This window comes from Rhinolophus sinicus, linkage group LG13, assembly GCF_036562045.2.
Source record: "Rhinolophus sinicus isolate RSC01 linkage group LG13, ASM3656204v1, whole genome shotgun sequence".
Classification (NCBI taxonomy): Eukaryota; Metazoa; Chordata; class Mammalia; order Chiroptera; family Rhinolophidae; genus Rhinolophus; species Rhinolophus sinicus.
In genome coordinates, this window is record NC_133762.1 from 61,316,978 (window position 1) to 61,329,302 (window position 12,325).

The window sequence follows — 12,325 nt, forward strand, 5'->3', positions numbered from 1 at the left end:
CTGAATCCTTCAAAAGGGGTGCCCTTTGGAAAATCCTATGTGTGGTTAGTTGTGTCACCCTCCTCCTGAACCCAGTTGGTGTGTGTGGGGTCAGGGTTGCGGGTTTTGCTGCACAGCTTCCTGCTGGAATTGTAGTCCATGCTGTGTTTTCTCCCCTCTCTTTAAGCTTGTTGGGAAGACTTAGAACCTATAACTAACCATCAATTAATATGTTATACTTTAGTGCACTGGATTTTTCAAACAGGTATAAACTCCATCTTTATTTAATATCACTCTGTTACTTAAATTAACTGTTACTCATTTCACTCTTGGTTCTTGAAATTTTACTTTTTGAAACATCAGCAAAAATATTTTACATTTTAGTGCTAATCTATTTATTTAGCAATTTGCCCTCTAAAGTTTTTGGATATTTTTGGCTATTTCCAACTAACATTTAGAGCATCAAAAAAAAAAAAAAAAAAAAAAACTTTTTTATTTGAAAATAATTTCTAATACATAAAGTTAAAAAAGTAAAAATAGTGCAGGGAATATTTTGCCAAGATTCACCTGTTGTTTACTTTTCACCCTGTTTGCTCTGTCATTGCTTACTTGCTCGCTGTGAGTGTGTGTGTGTGCGCGTGCGTGCGTGCGTGCGCGCGCATGCATCTGGATGAGAATATGTATACATAGTTATATTTTTAAAGTCTGAGGGTAAGTTACATGCATCATGGCCTGTGCATCATGGCCCTCCACCCCTGAACAGGTCATTGTGCATTTCCTAAGAACAGTCTTAATCCTCCAACTTCACAGTGGTGTGCAGGTGCATGAACCAAAGCTGATTGGTAAATGTTCAGGAATTTTGCTAGCTTTTTATTAAACCTTTGATAGCTTGACATCAGCTAAGGTAGGAGTTAGTTACACCACAGAAATAAATATACAAAAGCTACAAATCTGGAGAGCAAGCTTACAAACACTGTGACAATGAGAATATTCTAATAACTGTGTCACACTTACTAATAACTTCATGATTTCCATTGATACATTGTATTTCAGTTTCATTAGTTAACCTAACAATGTGCTTTGGAGCATTTCTCCTCCAGTTTGGATCAGGTATTGCCTTTAGTTGTCATGTCTGTTTAACGTCCTTTAATCTGAAGCATTCTGTCTTAGTCCATTCAGGCTGCTATAGCAAAAATACCACAGACTGGGGTAGTTTATAAACAACAGAAATTCAGTTCCCACAGTTCTGGGGGCTGTGAAGTCCAAGATCAAGTTGCCGACAAATTCCGTATCTGGTGAGAGTTCTCTTCCTGGTTGCAGATGGCTGGCTGTTGTTCTCACTGTTTTTTCATGGCAGAAGGGGCAAGGGAGCACTCTGGGGTCTCTTTGATAGGAGCACTAATGCCCTTCATGAGGACTCCATCCTCATGACCTAATGACCTCCCAAAGTTCCCACCTCCAAATACCAGCACATAGGATAGTTAGGATATAACCCAATTTGGGAGGACACATGCAGTCTGTAGCACATTCCCACAGCCTTTCTTTGTCTTTCACATCGATATTTTTGAAGAATACAGCCCTTCACCCTTTGTTAATAGAACCTTTCTCATTTTGTGTTTTGTTTTTTTTTATGTTTCCTTTGGATTAAATTGAGGTTATACAATCCCAGCTGGACAGCATAGGTGATGTTTAATTTTGGTCACCTGCTCAAGGCATTGGCTAATTTCCTCTCTGTATTATTACTGTTTTGTTCTGTTTTTTCCCTCCCATGCAACTAGTAAAGAGTCAGTGGGGAGATACTTTAAGACCATGCAAATATTTTGCTATTCATCTAAATTTTCCCTGAATTTAGTATCCATTGATAATTCTTCCCTACCTACTCTAATTTTTACCATGATGGTTGCAAAATGATGACTTTCCAGCTCTAACACCCATGCCACATCAATCAATTGGTCCTTGGTATTCTACTGTAAGCCAGAGAAGTCTGATGATCACTCTATCTATTATCATTAGCACAGACTCACAAATTCCCATTTTTTCCCAATAGTTTGTAATTCGTTACTATGTCTAATTGTTACCGGCGCAGGAGTCCTTGCCCCTCTCAGGATAGAAATCAAGAGTAGGCAAAACAGTTTTGCAGAAAGAAAAGTTTATTAAAGTGAAAACTTGATATACCAAGGGAGCACACTCCGGAGGAGGATGGATGTGGCTCCCCATGGTTTACAGGTACAGCGGCTTTATGGGCTCTTGGAGTTAGGGGCCACCCCTTCCTCTTTCATTTACCCCTCCCCAAAGTATATTGAGGCAGATCCTTTCCTGCACTTGTGCAGTGTACCTACAGTATTTCCCCGAAAATAAGACCTAGTTGGACAATCAGCTCTAATGGGTCTTTTGGAGCAAAAACTAATATAAAACCCGGTCTTATTTTACTATAAGACCGGGTTTTATATGGTAATATAATATAATATAATGTAATGTAATACCAGGTATAATATAATATAACATAATATAATACCGGGTCTTATATTAATTTTTGCTCCAAAAGACACATTAGAGCTGATTGTCCAGCTAGGTCTTATTTTCGGGGAAACACGGTGTATGCTACTTCATGTGTCAGATATCTCATTAGCGTCTTTTTTTAACTTTTAAAACAGTTTTATTGAGATATAATTTACATATCAGAGTGCACCCATTTAAAGTGTATAATTAGTGATTTTTACTATATTTCCAGAGTTTTTCAGCCATCACTACTGTCTAATTCCAGATCATTTTCATGAGCTCAGAAAGAAACCTGTAAGCAGTCACTCCCCATTCTTCCTACTTTCTTTCTTTATGGATTTTCTTATTTTGAACATAGGGATTCATACAATATATGGTCTTTTGTGACTGTCTTCTTTCATGCAATGTAATGTGTTTATGGTTCATCTGTGTTTGTAGCATGTCAGGACTTCATTACTTTCTGTGGCTGAATAATAGTCCAATGTATAGCTATACCAGAGTTTGTTTATATCATCAGTTAATGGGCATTTAGTTTAGTTCCATTTTTTGGCTATTCTCAATGCTGCTATGAATATGAAACCTATTAACTTTGCGTGTATGTATTGTATAGCAAGCTGAAACTGGCCACTTGCCTTTGAATATGTGCACATCACAAACTGTCATTTGAAGAGCTAAGTTGTCACTGGGAAAATATTGTACTAGTTTAGACTTAGGTTGTTTTTTCCCCCACAAAACAATGCATATAAAGTATATCAAAGGAAAGGAAAGGAAAGAACATATCAGATGTACTACAGTGTTTGTATGCTTGCCACTTTATAGCTTTTTTTTTCAGCTCTTTCCAGATGTTAATTTTATTATAATTACAGTCACTGCCATTATTTATTAATGAGCTAAAGGAGGGTCAACACATGATAATGACATGTCCGTGAGTTCCAACCTAAGCAGTGATTGGCATATTATTTTCTTTTTCTCAAAAGTTATTTTTTTTTTCAGTTACACTTGACATTCAGTATTATTTTATATCAGTTTCCCGTTAACAGTATAGTGATTATAATTTATGCAGTGATTCCCCTCATTAGTCTGGTACTCAGCTGTCACTATACTGTCGTGTCCAGCGCAACACGGGCAGTGAGAGAACGAGAAGTGGCGGCAAAGGGTTAAGAAAGAAACAGAAGTCAAGAGATTCACGCACTAGGGGCCAACGGTCTCCCAGCCTCAAAGGACTGAGAGCCCAAAATCGGGCCACCTTGTGGCTTTTATTGATGTTCACACAGGGAAGTAACATTGTTTTCTCCACGGTCTGTGAATGTTATACATTATACTAGGAAACTGAAACTAATAACCCTTGCCTGCAAGCAGTGAAACCGTAAGTCTCAGGACGTATGTACCTCCTCAAGGGACAAAACCTTTATGCTGAAACTTACTGATATGAATAGATGGAGAACTGTTATCACATCATTGAATCTCTTCCCAAGCAGGTTGTGGGAAGGAATATAGCCACAGAGGCAGAAACTCTCCTTAGCCAGGGGATGGTGGGGGTTTATGCCCACCTCTATCAACGCTGTGGGTTCTCCTGATTGTCCCCACGCACCTGTGCCTGGCTTAGGTGTTCCCCCATGGGGAATCTTACCCGTCAGCCATCCTTTGGGGCCAAACAGGGAGACATAGGTGTAAGCACAAAGCTGAAGCAGAGTCCCTGAAAGGATTAGTCTCACAGACTCTTCTTTCTTTTGGGGTAGGTACGAGGGGACACACGGGTAGGCTGCTGCGTGACAACACTATACATAGTTGTTTCAACATTATTCACTATATTCTGTATGCCATACTTTCCATCCCTATAACTATTTTCTAACTACCAATTTGTATTTCTTAATTTCTTCATCTTTTTCACCCAGCTCCCCAATGCTCCTCCCCTCTGGCAACCATTAGTTTGTTTCTGTTTTGTTTGTTCATTTATTTTGTTCATTAGATTCCACATGTAAGTGAGGTCATATGGAATTTGTTTTTTTCAGTCTGACTTCACTGAGCATAATACCCTCTAGGTCCATCCATGTTGTCGCAAGTGGTAAGATTCCATTCTTTTTATGGCTGAGTAATATTCCATTGTATATATGTACCACCTCTTCTTTATCCAGTCGTCTATTGATATGGACTTGGGTTGCTTTCATATCTTGGCTGTTGTACATAGCACTGCAATGAACATAGGGGTTCATATATCTTTTTGAGTTAGTGTTTTGTATTTCTTCAGATAAATACCTAGAAGTGGAATTGCTGGATCATTCAATTTTTTGAGGAACCTCAAACCATTTTCTATAGTAGCTACACCAATTTGCAAGCCCACCAGCAGTATACAAGGGTTCTCTTCTCTTCACATCCTCACCAACACTTGTTGTTTGTTAATTTATTGATGATAGTCATCCTGAAAGTTGTGAAGTGATGTCTCATTGTGGTTTTCATTTGCATTTCTCCGATGATTAGTGACGTTGAACATCTTTTTATATGTCTGTTGACCATCTATATGTCCTGTTTGGAGAAATGTCTGTTCAGGTCCTCTGCCCATTTTTTTAATTGGATTGTCTCTTTTCTTGATGTTGAGTTGTATGAGTTCTTTATAAATTGGGAATATTAACTTCTTATCAGACATTTTATTGGCGAATATCTTCTTCCCTTCAGTAGGCTGTCTTTTCATTTTGTTAATGGTTTCCTTTGCTGTGCAAAAGCTTTTTATGTAGTCCCATTTATTTAATTTTTCTTTTGTTTCTGTCACCTGACGAGATAGATATGAAAAAAATATCACTAGAGCAATATCAGAGAGTTTACTGCCTGTGTTTTCTTCTAGGAGTTCTTTGGTTTTGGGTCTTACATTTAAGTCTTCAATCCATTTTGAGATTATTTTTGTATGTGGTTTAAGAAAGTGGTCCGGTTTCATTTTTTTTTTTTTTTTTACATGTATCCAGTTTTCCCAACAACATTTATTGAATAGACTGTCTTTACCGTCACAGTATAATCTTGCCTCCATTGTCATAGATTAAATGACCATATAAGTGTGGGTTTATTTCTGGGCTCTCTATTCTGTTCCATTGATCTGTGTGTCTGTTTGTAGGCCAGTACCATGCTGTTTTGATTTCTATAGCCTTGTAGTATAGTTTGATACCATATATATATATATATATATATATATATATATATACACACACACACACACACACACACACACACACACACACACCATATATCAGTATATACGTGTGTGTGTGTATGTGTGTGTGTGTGTGTGTGTGTATATATATATATATATATATATATATATATATATATATATATATAGCGTGATGCCTCCAAATTTGTTCTTCTTTCTGAGGATTGCTGTGGCTATTCAGGGTCTTTCATGGTTCCATATAAATTTTAGGATTATTTGTTCTAATGCTGTGAAAAATGCCATTGGTATTTTGATGGGGTATTTTGCATTGAATCTATAGATTGCTTTGGGTAGTATGCACATTTTAACAACTGTCACTCTTCCTATCCATGAACACAGCATATGCATCCATTAATTTGTATGTTCTTCTGTTTCTTTCTTCAGTATCTTATAGTTTTCCAACTACAGGTCTTTTACTTCTTGGCTAAATTTATTTGTAGGTTTTTGGTTTTTTTAATGCTATTATAAATAGGATTCTCGTCTTAATTTCTCCTTCTGACAGTTCATTATTGGTATATTAAAATGCAACCAATTTCTGAATATTAATTTTGTATCCTGCTACATTACTGAATTCATTTATCAGTTCTAATAGTTTTTTTTGGTGGAATCCTTCTGGTTCTCTCTATATAGTAATATCATGTCATCTGCAAATAATACCTGTTTTACTTCTTCCTTCTCAGTTTGGATGCCTTTTCTTGTCTGATTGCTGTGTCTAGGACTTCCAATACTATACTGAATAAAAGTTGTGAGAATAGGCATCCTTATCTTGTTCCTGATCTTAAAGAGAATGCTTTTAAGTCTTTCCGTGTTGAGTACGATGTTAGGTCTGGATTTGTCGTATATAGCCTTTCTTATGTATCCGACTGCTGAGAGTTTTTATCATAAATGGATACTTCGGTTTTGTCAAATGCTTTTTCTGAATCTGTTGATACAATCATACGATTTTTATCATTCATTTTTTTAATGTGGCGTATCAAGTTAATTGATTTGTGGATACTGAACCAACCTTGCATTCCAGGAATAAATGCCACTTGATCACGGTGTATGATTTTTTTTTAATGTATTGCTGAATTCGGTTTGCTAATAATCTGTGGATTATAATCTGAGGATTTTTGCATACGTATATATGTGCATCAGGGATATGGGCCTATAATTTTCTCTTTTTGTAATGTCTTTGTCTGGTTTTGAAATCGTGATAATTGTGGCCTTGTAAAATGAGCTTCGGAGCGCTCCCTCCTCTTGAATTTCTTGGAATAGTTTGAGAAAGATAGTTGTTCATTCTTTGAATGTTTGGTAAAATTCACCTGTGAAGGCATCCGGTCCAAGACTTTTGTTTGTTGTGAGTTTTTTTGATTACTGATTTGATTTTGTCAGTAGCAATTGGTCAGTTCAGATTTTTTGTTTCTTCTTGATTCACTCTTGAGAGACAATGTTTCTAGGAATTTATCCTTTTTTTTTCAGATTGTCGGATTTGTTGGCATACAATTAATTATTCATAATGTTTTCTTATTAATCCCTTATATTTCTGTGGTGTTAGTTGTCACTTCTCTTTCATTTCTGATTTTATTTATTTGGGTCCTCTCGTTTTTTTCTTGATGAGTCTGGTTAAAGGTTTATCAATTTTGTTTACCTTTTCAAAGAACCAGCTCTTGGTTTCATTGATCCTTTGTATTTTTTAGATTCTATATACTGTTTATTTCTGCTTTGATCTTTGTTATGTCCTTCCTTCTACTCACTTTGAGCTTTGTTTGCTCTTTTTTTTTCTAGTTACTTTAAGTGTAAGGTTAGATTGTTTATTTAAATTTTTCTTATTTCTTGAGGTGTTCTCTGTTGCTGTGAATTTCCCTCTTAGGGCTCCTTTCACTGTGTCACATAGATTTTGGGTTGTTATGTTTTCATTTTCATTTGTCTCAAGATATCTTGATTTCTTCCTGATCTCATTGTTGACCATTTCATTATATAGCATCATGTTACTTAGCTTCCATTTGTTTGTGTGTTTTCAGTTTTGTGTTGTTTTGATTTTTTGTAGTTGATTTCTAGTTTCATACCATTGTGGTAAAAGAAGACGCTTGATATCATTTCATTCTTTTAAATTTATTGAGACTTGTTTTTGTGGACTAGCAAGTGGTCTATCTTGGAAAATGTTCCATGTCCACTTGAAAAGAATGTATATTCTGCTTTAGGGTGAAAGCTCTAAAAATAATCAGTTAAATCCATGTGCTGTAGTGTGTCACTTCAGGCCACTGTTGTCTTGTTGAAATTCTGTCTGGAAGATCTGTCCATTGGTGTCAATGGGGTGTTAAAATCCCCTACTATGAATGTATTATGTCAGTCTTTCCCTTTATGTTGGTCAATATTTGCTTTCTATATTTAGGTACTCCTCTGTTGGTTGCATAGAAGTTTACAAGGGTCACATTGTCTTGTGAGATTGATCCCTTTATCAATATGTAATGTCCCTCTTTGTCTCTTATTATAGGCTTGGTTTTAAAGTCTGTTTTGTCTGATATAAGTATTGCTACTGCAGGTTTTTATTCATTTCCATTTGCATGAAATATCTTTTTCCAAACCTTTATTTTCAGTTTGTTTGTGTCTTTCAATCTGAAATGGATATTTTATAGACAATGTATGTGTCTTGTTTCTTATTCATTCACCTACCCTGTGTCTTTTGATAAGAGCATTTAATCCATTTACATTTTAAGTGAATATTGTTAGGTGCATAGTTATTGCCATTTTACTATTCATATTTATGTTCTTTATTTTCCCCACCTTCTTCTTCTTAAAGAAGTTCTTTTAATATTTCTTGTACTACTGGTTTGATGGTGATGAACTCCTTTAGCTTTTTCTTGTCTGGGAAACTGTTGATCTCTTTTTCTGTTTTAAATGATATTCTTGCTGGGTAGAGTAATCTTGGTTGTAGTTCCTTGCATTTCATCACTTTGAATATTTGCTGCCAATCCCTCCTTGCCTGCAGAGTTTCTGTGAGAAATCAGCTGACAATCTAATGGGAGCTACTTTGTAAGTAACTGGTCGCCTTTCTCTTTATGCTTTTAAGATTTTCTCTTTGTCTTTAACCTTTGCCATTTTAATTATAATGTGTCTTGGCGTGACCCTGTTTGGGTTCACCTTGTTTGAGACTCTCTTTGCTTCCTTGGCTTGTATTTCTATTTTCTTCACCAGGTTGGGAAAGTTTTCAGTCATTTTATCCTTTTTTCTTTCTTTTTTTTTTTTCTTCTGTCAGTTTTTTAAAACTTTTAATAAAGCACATGTTTCCTAAGGCTGGCCCTCAGACTCTTTCAGCACTTTCTGGCCTGAGGCCCTAACCCCAGGTTCTCCACATTATGTCAGAAGGTGCCATCAGGTGGGGTACTCATCAGCTGCAGTCAGGGGGAAGAAGTCATCCCTGTTACCATGGTGGGATCCCCTCCATCTTCTAAGTGGCCAGGCAGAACCTGAGACAAGGACACAGGCTCCCAGGCCAGCAACAGCCCAGCAGTTCTAAATCCCTTCCATGTGTCCTTGTGTGCTAGAAGAATATTTTCTCTGTGCCATGTCATGAAAAGGATTGAAAAGCACTGAATTGAGGGAATGAAAGGACTTCAGCCACAGATTTTTCTGCCAGAGAACGACTTCTACATGCTTTTGAAGCTGGGGGGCAGGGTCCGAAAGGCAGTGCTTCTCCAAAGGAGTACTACATGCACCCATCCACCCACTCACTCACCAAGTATTTATTGCACACTCACCAGGCACCAGGCACCATGCTGGATGCCAGAGATAGAGTGGTGAACAAGACACACTCAGAGGGTGGATTTGGGGGACTAAGGCCCGGGGTAGCACATTTCCTATAGATACCCAGCATTTAACAGTTGTACTCAGATCTGAAACGGATCCTTACCCCTCCCAAAGCTGCCCAGTTGGCCTAGGCAACATTTCGGAAAAGGACACTGGGTAGAAATGTAGCCTAAAATGATAGTGGGGAGGTAGGTCTGGCCTACCCAGAGCCAAAGGTCAGTGGACAATGGAAATGGTCTGGTCAGCCACAGCAAAGACCGGGAAGAGGGGCCAAGGGAAGGACGTGTGGTGGGTGTGGAGCACCGTGCCTGAGGCCGGCTCATAGAATAGCAGTTTCTGGGCCTGCAAGTCCAGCTGGGCTGGGCAGTGCAGCAGGCCCAGGGGTTTGCGCTGCCCATCATATGAGAAACAGGTCTCCTGGTTGTAGTGGGAAGAGAAGTTGTTGTGACCCAGACAAGAGTCACTGCCAGAACCTTTGTGGGGCAGCTGGCCTAAGGCCACATCCACAACTATTCTGCACATTCACCATCCAGGTGTGCAGCCCAGCCTGGAATGAAGTGGTGGACGGTACTGGGCCAGTGGTCAAAGCGCTCTGAGTCATCTGCACAGGCCTTGGACTTCTTGGCATTGAAGGTCAGGGGCCTTTGATAATCTGAGAGTTTCAGGAAGGGGCTGACAGTCCTCTTGTCCATAGGCCCATCTTCTCTGCCTGAGAGGGACCCAAAAACTGCTGTTGCCCAGAGTTGGGTCAGTAGTAGGTTCCGAATACACTTCTGATTAAAGTTTAACTTTTTCAACTCCTGGGGATTCAAAATGCCCTGTTTCCTCTGTCCTTTCAAAAATCTCCTGCTTCTTTGAATCAGCTGGAAGTCATAGATACTGGTGTGCATGTCCACCAGGCTGGTGTGGATGGTGTTCAGCTTCGATAGTATCTCGGCCCAGTGTACTCCCTGTGTCAGGACATTCTGGTGGGCCTGCTCCTCTTCACCATGACCCCATTCCAGCAGCCACTGCTCACCAGACTCAGCTACCGGATGACTAGATCCCCGCACTGCGTTGGCCGTGCTCACTGCTCTCTGTTCTTCTCTGGCAGGCCTCGGCCACATACTTGCTGATGCTGGCACTCTGTAACTGCAGCCTCTCACACTGGTCCACAGTCTTGTTCCGCAGCTCTTCTGTATGCTCCTCGGCCTGGTGGCTGCAGTGTCCCTGGCAATGGCCACCCAACTCCATGCAGGCGGCGCACAGCAGCCGTCGCTCCAGCAGCAGAAGCAGCTTACAGCCTCGCTGTGCTTGGGGCAGAGCGGCCCTGGCTCGGACCCCGGTCCCGGCTCCAGCCCAGGCCCTGGCTTCGGCCCTGTGCTCTCTGCAGACATCCGTTATTTCTTCAAATACTCCTAGGTTTTCAATCCCTTGCTTTCTCTATTGTCTTTCTGGCACCCCTATGATGTGATTGTTGTTAAGCTTGATGTTGTTCCAGAGGTCTCTTAAACTATCCTCATTTTTAAAAATTCTTTCTTTGTTTTGCTGTTCTGATTGGGAGTTTTCTACCTTGTCTTTCAAATTGCTGATTCGGTCATCTGCTTCATCAAATCTGGTGATTCCTTCTAGAGTATTCTTCACTATTGTAGCATTCACTTCTGACTGATTTTTATAATGTCTGTGTCCTTTTTTATGCTTGCTCTGTTCTTATTGAAGTTCTTGCTAAGTTCCTTGAGTATCCTTATAATCATTGTTTTGAAGTCTGTGTATCTGGTACGTTGCTTGCCTCCATTTCATTTAGTTCTTTTTCTGGAATTTTCTCCTGTTCTTTTATTTGAAGTCATCTGTGTCGGGTACTCCAGGAGTGTCCCTTGTATGGGTTGTGTGTGTCCTCCTGTTACAGTTGAGCCTTGAATACTATAGGCATGTCAGTGGATAGGATTGACCCTCAGGCTGACTGGCAGAGCGGGATTTGCCCCAACAGGTTCTGGTGCCTGTTGAGACTGCCCTTTGGGTGTGCCACTTGTGGGGCTAATATGGTTGTGCTTTGCTGTGATGTGAAGCCAACCTCCACATATGTTGGCTCTGGCACCTCTTGTGTGGCGCTCTGGTGCAGGCCCAGGTCAGCCACTGCCTGTATCCAGCTGGGGACTACCTGTAGGAACTGCAGAGCAATCTGTGATTGGTTGCTGTTGGTACTGGACCTGAAGGCACGTGGGTGAGGCCACTCTACCATCTGAGGATGACTGCCATCAGTACCAGGCCTGGGGTGGCTCAGCAAAAAGCCTAGGGCACCATGAGGTCTGTTGCTGCCTATTGGCTCCCATAAGGCTCAGATGCTGATAGAGCTCTGTGCACTATGTGAGTTGGATGAGGCAGGGTCTCAGAGTTGCCAGGGTGGTATGATTGGTGTTCGCCAGGTTAATGTAGATTCTGGTTTGGTGCCAGTGATGAACCTGCAGTTACTCAGCAAAAGTCTCAGAGAATACTGAGGCCAGCTGCCGCCTGCTTGGGGTCCGTGGACCCCTGAGAATTGTCCTGGAAAGAATTCACTGTGAGTAGGTCTGGCTGCTCATGGAGAAAGTGCCTCCGCCATTGGGTGAGTTGGGTGGAGTGGTGTCCCAGGGAGTCACCAGGGTGGAATGAGCAGAATTCAGGCCATTGCAGATTCAGATTTGGCCATGTGGGGTGGGCTCAACACAGGAAAGATGGTGCCTGCCTGCTGCACAGGAGGAAGATTCTCCCCAGGGAAAATGGCAACTGTCCCTCCAGTCCTTCCCCAGAAGCCACACAACTCAGTCTTTCCCTGTATGTTTCTGCTGCTTCCCCATTCACTATTGCTCAGCTATAGCCCAGGGAGAGTGCCTGTGAGCGAGT

The 12,325-nt window shown here is 40.3% G+C and overlaps 1 protein-coding gene and 1 pseudogene across 5 annotated transcripts in view; one reads left to right on the forward strand and one right to left on the reverse strand.

The window, feature by feature from the left end:
- NINL (ninein like) overlaps nucleotides 1–12,325 on the forward strand; it is a 203,708-nt gene that overhangs the window by 127,704 nt on the left and 63,679 nt on the right. The window lies entirely within an intron of this gene.
- On the reverse strand, nucleotides 9,683–10,842 carry LOC109438667 (B box and SPRY domain-containing protein; annotated as a pseudogene).